At 46.7% G+C, this 8,736-nt stretch overlaps 1 protein-coding gene across 6 annotated transcripts in view; it reads right to left on the minus strand.

Moving 5' to 3' along the window:
• Window positions 1–2,978, minus strand: part of ZBTB38 (zinc finger and BTB domain containing 38) — a 126,777-nt gene extending 123,799 nt beyond the window's left edge. For 5 of the 6 annotated variants that reach the window (XM_060197512.1, XM_016191229.2, XM_060197508.1 and 2 more), the window contains exons 1-2: window positions 2,853–2,978; window positions 1,648–1,722 (exon numbers count right to left, since the gene is read on the minus strand). The gene's annotated coding sequence lies outside the window, so the exon portion shown is untranslated. The remainder of the gene's footprint in view (window positions 1–1,647; window positions 1,723–2,852) is intronic. The other variant, XR_009551524.1, reaches the window with a different exon arrangement.
• Between the last annotated feature and the right edge of the window lie 5,758 nt (window positions 2,979–8,736).

Genomic DNA, 8,736 nt, shown 5'->3' on the forward strand with positions numbered 1-8,736 from the left:
TTGAATCTCTTGGTTTGAAGATCTCACTTTAGGCAGAACCCCCCCCCCCCCCCTGCTGGAAGTGTCCCAAGAATGGGAACAGATCAAGGAGGGAGCTAAGGAGACCATGAACTTTCTTACAGACAGGGGTGAAAGGGGGGTACTATTCTGTCGGACAATCCCAGGGGACACAAATCAAGTACCAGGAGACAAAGCCAGAGTGACCTTAGACCAAAAGAAGTCTGGAGGGAAAATCAGGGGAAGAAGGCCCTTCCTGGCTCCCTGGCCACCTCAAAGTAGTTTTATGGTCACCACATAAGGGTCAATGTACAAGGGGATAGAGACCCCTGGAAAAACCCTGTCCCCTATTTCTTGCTAATTAGGACAAAAATCACCCGAGAACACCCAGGAATGTCTCAGAATCAGAGGATTCTAAATATCTGGAGCTGGGAGGTAGCATACTGGGTTAAGCACACAAAGTACAAAGCACAAGGACCCGTGCAAGCAAGGATCCTGGTTTGTACCCCAGCTCCCCACCTGCAGGGGGAATCACTTCAGAAGCGGTGAAGCAGGTCTGCAGGTGTATTTTTCTCTCCTCCTATCTCCCCCTTCTTTTTTAATTGCTCACTGTCTTATCCAATAAAAATTGGAAAAATGGTCTCTAGGCGCAGTGGATTCTTAGTGCAGGCACTACGTCCCAGAGATAACCCTGGAGCCAAAAAACAAAAATTAAATTAAATAAATAAAGAATTCTAAATATCTGCTCACTTCTCATCATAACATTTTAGCACCTTCTCCTTGAACAGACCTAAGTGCTTCAGACTTTCCAGAAACCTTCCAGCACAGAAGAGTCTATGACTAAGAGAAGCTAGCCTGGCCAGGTCTACATTTCCCTAAAAATTCCCTCTGCACTTAACTGTGGTCATGTGGTTGAGTTTTATTCAAATGAACACCATTAAAGTGTTGCATGCTACTTCTTCTTTTTTTTTTTTTTTGCCTCCAGGGTTATTGCTGGTGCTCATTGCCTACCCTATGAATCCACTGCTCCTGGAGGTTATTCCCCCTTTTTGTTACACTTGTTGTTGTTATTATTGCTGTTGTTATTACTGTCATTGTTGTTGAATAGGACAGAGAGAAATTGAAAAAGGAGGAGAAGACAGAGAGGGGGAGAGAAAGACAGACACCTGCAGACCTCCTTCACGGCTTGTGAAGCGACATCCTCCCCCCACACCCCCACAGGTGGGGAGCCAGGGGCTCGAACCAGGATTTTTACACTGGTCCTTGCACTTTGCGCCATGTGTGCTTAACCCACTGCACTGCTGCCTGCCCCCCTGCATGCTACTTCTCTGTGTGGCCCAGAGGAATCTCCCAGAGCTTTACTGTGCCCACCTACCAGGAAGGAGAAGTAGTCCCAGGTGACCCCCACTCATCTGTACTGTTGCGTGAGCGAGAAATAAGCTTCCCTTGTGTTGAGCCACTAGACATTTTTTTGTCTACTACAGCAAGCAGCTGTCCTAATGAGTGCATACCCTCTTTGATATAGCTGTTATCATTATGGGCAGCAGTCCCGTTAGCTTCTCCCCTTTCCATAAATCTTGCTCCCAAAGTCAAAAGGGTTGAATTAGTGACCCTAAATTTAAGCAGCCACTGGGGCCAAAAGGCACTCACCAGACTGGTGGTCACAGTGCTTGGACTTTGCTGGCAGAAGAACAGCAGCTCAGCAGAGCTTGACTTCCAGACAACCTGGTGTAGCCAAATGAAACGAAAAGCAAAGTAAAATGAAAGACCTAAGAAATGGGCATGTTAGGATATGGTGGTTCATTTCTAAAGGATGTTGTCAGTTTACAGAAGGATTTGCCAGTGTTTTTCCAGTAGATGGCAAGTTTCCTTGCTGCCTTCAAAATAAGATTCCTTTGGAAACTGTATACCCGCCACCATTACAACACAGGACTTAAGAACAATCTGGTCTGCTAAGTAAACTAGACAAAGACCAGTTGTGATCTCAGAAATACCTCTAGAAACTAAGAAAATTGGGCTTGATTTCTCTGCTTGTGTGCCCTGCAGTTCTTAAATGCATGTTAAATGTTTTGTTTTGTTTTTCCTTCTCGGCAACTGAAGCTTCTTAGAGAGGAACTTTCAGAGCTTCTAAAATGACAGCTTTTGCAAGGACTTCCAGCTCATCAGCTGAAGTAAGTTAAAGCACATCAGAGATATATTATTATTTGTCTTTGTGTCTAATATCATCCCAGAGGGTGAGGCACAAGGAAGAATGAAAAGCGGGTCCCTGTGAACAGGGTGATGAGACAGTGGAGGTGTGTACCCCAGAGCCACCAAATTCAACCCAAAACATGCTCAGTAAAGGTATAAAGGTGGTGGACATTTGATTACTGGAGCTGCCATCCCCCCCCACCCACCCCCACACACACTTAGGACTGAGAACCCAGGCCCAGGGCACATATTGACCCAGAGTATCATTTATTCTTGTGTCTGACTACTCAGTGTAGATCCAGGAAGCAAGCAGTTCAGAACACTGAGAAAACCTTCAGACAGTCCACACAGAGTGGGCTATGGTAGAAGGGGCCAAGAGGCCCAGAAGACAGAACCAGAGGGCAGATAGCGGAGGGGGCAGGGAAGGCTGTTCTCCACAGTGTTTGACTGTTGTTTTTATAAGGGAATGTGTCATCTTGTCCTGTGGAGATGAGAGAGAGAGAGAGAGAGAGAGAGAGAGAGGCCATGGATGCTGTATTTGGAGGGTCTCACTGCTTCCTTTTGGGCCTTGGACGTGGTAGGCCTCAGGTGTCAGGGAGTGACATGGTGGCACACAGACCCACGGTGAATGCCTGAGAAGGGGGCAGGGGTGGGTCTTCACTTACTCGGCGGTGCTGGCTCCTCTGCCACCCAGCTGCTGCCAACTCCCTGGGCTCAGGATCTTGCCCACTCCCTGCTCTGGGTTCTTCATTTCAGGTTGAGAGAGCAGCTCTGCATATTTTTCTGATGATGTCATCCATTCTGACTTCCTACATTTGTTTTTTGAAAGTTGATCTATAAGTGAAAACCATCCATGAGGCCAAAAAAAAAACAGAAGAAGAAGAAGAAGCAGAAGAAAGGTGTGCTGGGGGGGGGGGGGGCGGGGTGCAGAGATGGGGAGAGACAGGCGGCGGGCCTGCTACGGCTGCCAGTGGCACTCCCAGGCCAGTTTCCTGGCTGCAGGCGGAGGCTGGTGGCCGGGTGTGGGTGACGTCAGGGCCAGGCCTGAGTCATCCCCAGCCATGGCAGCAGCGCTGCCCAGCCACTCGCAAGGGGACAAAAGGAACCTTTGATGTCCAGAGGCCCTCCTCTTGCACCCGCCAGTGCTGAGCAGCAGGCCAGGAGAACATTCCAGCAGCCTTCCCACCCCCTGCCGCCCTTCCTACTTCCGGAACAGTCCGGAGCAGCTTCAGCAAGGCCTCCCCAAGGGACGTGACCCCTCTGTGTGGTGGCTGCTCTCCGTCAGAGAGAGAAGCAGGGAAGGAGACTCTCCTCCCCCTGGAGGAGCCCCTTCTCCCTGGCTGCCTCACCCACAGAGTTGCAGAAGAACTCTTGTCACCTCACTGGACCCCCAGCCCACCCCTGGTGTCTAGTCTCTGCCTTTGTGCTAGGGCCCAGGGCCTTGGCTCCCTGCTGTCTGTATGCCATTAAGAACTAGCTTTTCCTGAATTTTCCCCTCTGGAAGACTAGGCTCCATTATAGAGTCTAAATAGCTAATAAATCATGGAACAATTATTTCATTTTGCTTCCTCCTCCTCCTCCTTCTTCTTTATTATTATTATTTTTTTGACCAGAGAACTGCTCAGCTGAGGCTGTTGGTGGTGGTAGTGGGAATGGAACCTGGGACCTCCCTTGTGCATTACTGCTGTGTATCTCCCTGGTCTTTGACAGAGATTTTAAAATAGAATACTGAGAAATGCATAATGAATGCTTACAATGAACTCAGCTGGGTCTCTGTGCTGAGTGCTTAGTGTTGCTATCCGGAACAAAGCCATGAGGGAAGGACTATCACCATTTGCAGCTAGAGGGAGGAGGAAATGGTGCTCAGAGACATGGAGACGCTGAAGTCACATGGCTAGTGACACAGACTGGGCCGGATCACCTCAATGCCTGTGTCCTCAGCCACCATGCAGAGAGGAGGGACAAATATTGACCCAGAACAGCCTGGCCGAGGAAGGGGAGATTAGGTGAATGATGGCACTTGAAACCAAATACTACCAGGAAACAGTGGAGCACTGAAAGGTTGATCTGCTTAGGATGGCCAACCTCCCTGCCGTGGGTCAACACTAGGTCTGAGATGTGGAGAGCCATCCCTCCCCCCAAGGGTGTCCATCATTAGAACCAAGTGGGGGTGAGAAGATGTAGCCAGGAGATAGGGCAGCACCTTGATGTGGCTGTAGGGTTCAAAAGCCTCTGCAGATAAAGACCTGAGGGCATCTGGGTTTTGCTGCCTTTGGCTTAGGGGTGTGGACGTGGGGGAGGGGTTGGTCAAAGACAAGCCTGGAGTCTGAGGCCAGCTGGTGGTGCACCTGGTTGAGCACACATGTCACAGTGTGCAAGGACCCAGGTTCGAGTCCCTGGTTTCCATCTGCAAGGGGAAAGCTTTGCAAGTGGTGAAGCATGGATGCAGGTGTCTCTCTGTCTATCACCCCCTTCTCTCTCAATTTCTGGCTGTCTCTATGCAATAAATAAATAAAGATCATTTTTAAAAATACTGGGGTCTAGACCACGACTGTCACTTTCTGCTCTTAGCACTGCCCCATCAGGAGCCATCTGCCTGCAGAAGACTTAGGAGAGTCAGTCACTATGAGGGGAGATGGCAGGAGGTGGGCACCGTTTCCTAGGGGTGACTTTGGGGGGCCCTTTTTTGCTTTTATAGTTCTCTGGTTTTGTGTCTCCGCCTGTTCCCTAGGGTGAATATCTCCTTTCACAAGAAGATAAAAAAAAAAAAGAAGAAGAAGCAGGGCTCCCCAGTTGTTTGCAGAAGAGGAGAGAGAGGTGCTGGCGACCTCGGCCATTGTCACCCCACAGCCCTCCCTTTCTGCTGTGAGGCAGGGCATCTGGTCACAAGGATCCCTCTCCAGCTCAGAAAATGGCAGCCTCAGCCTAGGGTATCTGGGAATGTTGTGAAGCTACCTTGTTCCTTGGAGCCCTGCCTGTTGCCACTCTGAGGAGTTGCACTTGCGCCACGGGGGCCAAGTCCCTAGGCAGGGAGAGTGAGCAAAGGTGTGTTTCAGAAGGGAGAAAGCCACACAGACCTAATCAAAGCAACAGCCAAGACTGATCAGGGTCACTGCAGAGCCTGGCCTTGGCCTGAGGAAGGTGCTTCATGTTCCAGGCATTCTTGGCAGTGGGCTTGTTTATTCTTTTCTCTTTCTCTGCAGAAAATGCCTGTGGGCACCTCCCCATTCTGTTTCCCCAAAGGCTCCCTGGCCTGACTTTTGCTTCACAGACACAGGTACTTAATCTCTAGTAAGATGAACAGAGGCTGACTCTTCTGTGGTCTGTCTGCCTCATGAGAGCAGAATTAAGTCATCAGTGAGCTTACGTGAGGTGCAGCCCCTTGCATAGATTCTAACAATGAGGATGAAATTAGAGAATTGAGCCAGTCATCTCCTTGGAGCCACTAGGGGCTGGCTGGTAGTGCAGAGGTTAAACGCACATGGTGCAAAGCACAAGTACTGGCATAAGGATCCTGGTTTGAGGCCCTGGCTCCCCACCTGTAGGGGGGGTTGCTACACAAGTAGTGAAGCAGGTCTGCAGGTGTCTATCTTTCCCCCTCTCTGTCTTCCTCTCCTCTCTCGATTTCTCTGTGTCCTATCCAACAACAGCAATGGCAACCATAACAACAATAATGGCAACCATAACAACAATAATGGCAACAAATAATGGGAAAATGGCCTCCAGGAGCAGTATTATAACCCCATCTGGAGGATTTATTTCCTTTGCTACAACAAATTGATTTATATTCTGGGATTTAGGAAACAATAACAAACTTAGGACCAGTGTTACACACTTGGCTGAGCACTTGTTACCATGCATAAGGACCCAGGTTCGAGCACTGGCTCCCTACCTCTAGGGGGAAGCTTCTTGATAGGTAAAGTAGACCTGAGGGTATCTCTCTTTCTCTCTCCCTCTCTATTTCCCCCTCCCTTCTCAGTTTCTCTCTGTTCTATCTAATAAAATAGAAAGAAAAAAATATATGAGGAAATGGCCACCAGGTGGGGTGGATTTGTAAGTGCCTGCACTGAACCCCAGCAATAACTGGTAGGAACAACAACAAAACAAACAAAAACCAAAAAAACTTATCATAAATATTAGAGATGATTGATGGGCTTAATTTTATTCCATTAATCTGGATTTTTAATTTATTTTTTAAATTCATTCCCTTTAGTTGCGCTTGTTCTATTGTTGTAGTTATTATTGTTGTTGATGTCATCATTGTTGGATAGGACAGAGAGAAATGGAGAGAGGAGGAGAAGACAGAGAAGGAGAGAGAAGCATAGACACCTGCAGACCTGCTTCACCACTTGTGAAGCGACTCCTCAGCAGGTGGGGAGCTGGGGGCACAAACCGGGATCCTTATGCCAGTCCTTGAGCTTTGCACAATGTGTGCTTAACCTGTTGCGCTACTGCCTGACTCCCTAATCTGGATATTTTTCCTTAGGTCAGTACTGTGCCCTTTTCATAACTGTGACTTCTTTTTTTTTAAGACTTTATTTATTTATGAGAAAGATAGGAGAAGAGAGAAAGAACCAGACATCACTCTGGCACATGTGCTGCTGGGAATCGAACTCGGGACCTCATGTGTGAGAATCCAAAACTTTACCACTGCACCACCTCCTGGACCACAACTGTGACTTCTTGATAAAGTTGGAAACTGGGAATGTTGAGTTTACCAACTTGGCTCCCTTTCAGTGTTCTCTTAGTCATTCTGCATTCCTTGCATTTCCACTTGATCTGTAGGGTTACCTTCTCATTTTCTGAAAAAGATCTAGCTGATATTAATAATGTTAGGTCTTCTGATATATGAATCTTTCTATTTATTTGGATCTTTAATTTCTCTCAACAGTAGTTTGTCATTTATAGTGTGTAAGTCTTATACTCATCCTGAATGTTTTATTTTTAATTCATATTAAAAATAATCTTTGCTCAAGGACTTCTTTTTTTTTTTTTTTTTTTTGCCACCAGGGTTACTGCTGGGGTTTAGTGCCGTTACTACAAATCCACTGCTCCTGGGGTCCATTTTTTCCCTTTTTTTTTCTTTCTATTTTTACTTGATAGGACAGAGAGAAGTTGAGAGAGGGGAAGGAAGGCAGGGTGGAACAGAGAAAGATAGAACCTGCAGACCTGTTTCACCACCTATGAAGCAGCTCCCCTGTAGGTGGGGACGGGGGTTTAAGCCTGGATCCTTGCACATGGTAACATAGGTCTTAACCAAGTGTGCCACCATCCAGCCACACTCAAGGACTTATTAAGACCTTAAAGATTGAAAGATCTCAATGTCAGTATCTGTTCTACTATGTATTAGCTATATGACCTTAAGCTTACTTGATTTGTATTAGCAATTTTTTTGTTGTTGTTGTTAATGAGGGAAGAAAACAATATCACTTCATGGGCTTGCTATGCAGATAAAATAATAATTATGGGGGCTGGGTGACAGTGCAGTGAGTAAAGCGCACATGGCACAAGGACTGTGTAAGGATCCCTACCTGCGGGGGAGGGGGTCGTTACACAAGTGATGAAGCAGGTCTGCAGGTGTCTATCTTTCTCTCCCCTTCTCTGTCTTCCTCTACTCTCTCTATTTCTCTCTGTCCTATCCAGCAACAATGGCAGAAATAATAACTACAATAATAATAATAACTACACTATTGTAATTTCTGAAGTTGGTGATTGCATCTGTCACAAAGGTAGTTAGTATAGCGCAGCTTGTACTCAAAACACAACAACTGAGGAACAGCAAAACATAAAAATAATAATAACAACAAAAATGAACAACAAGGGCAACAAAAGAGGGAAAAAATAATAATACTTATGTATGGTCTCCTCTGAAGACCAGGACTCATGTGGACAAGACTCAGGTGGGACTGCACACTAAGAAGCTCAGTCTAGTTGTGAAAAAAAAAAGTCATTTCAAATACACTCCAAGTCAAATGCTCTCTGGAAAGAGTCCCTGCTATGCTCATGACACTCTTCTCTCCTTGTCCAAATCCCTTATACCCCACAACTCTGCCTTCTTCCTCCCAAGATCCTTACAAAGTTTTATCCCTAACTCTAATCATCTGTGTCTCTCTGGTTCTTCTAGTTGTGTCCACTCCTCATTCTGGTGGGGGCAGGGAGAGAAACTACCAATAGACCAGCACAGCTTGAGCTTTTCAGCCAGCAAGAAGAAAAGAAAATTCGCGAACACTCGGTCTTAACTTATGGTCCATTGCTAACATAAAGGCTTACTACAATGTCTGACATGTAACGGGGACTCAGGAAATTAGACTTCCATGTTGATTGGGTGGTGGTTATATCATACTTTATAGTAATGGTGTGTGGTTTAGAGCATAACCTCTAAGAGTCCAGACTCAAGGTTACTGCCTCATCCTCCATTATTTAGGTGCATCTGAGAATGCTGCCTTTTTTCTTCTTTCTGAATCCTTCCTGGGAGAATCAGCCCCTAGAAAATGGTAAACAGTTCAACTTGGAGGCTCCTGAGCTACATGCTTGGGGGTCATGTCTCCT

The sequence above is a fragment of the Erinaceus europaeus genome, chromosome 9 (genome assembly GCF_950295315.1).
Source record: "Erinaceus europaeus chromosome 9, mEriEur2.1, whole genome shotgun sequence".
Classification (NCBI taxonomy): domain Eukaryota; kingdom Metazoa; phylum Chordata; class Mammalia; order Eulipotyphla; family Erinaceidae; genus Erinaceus; species Erinaceus europaeus.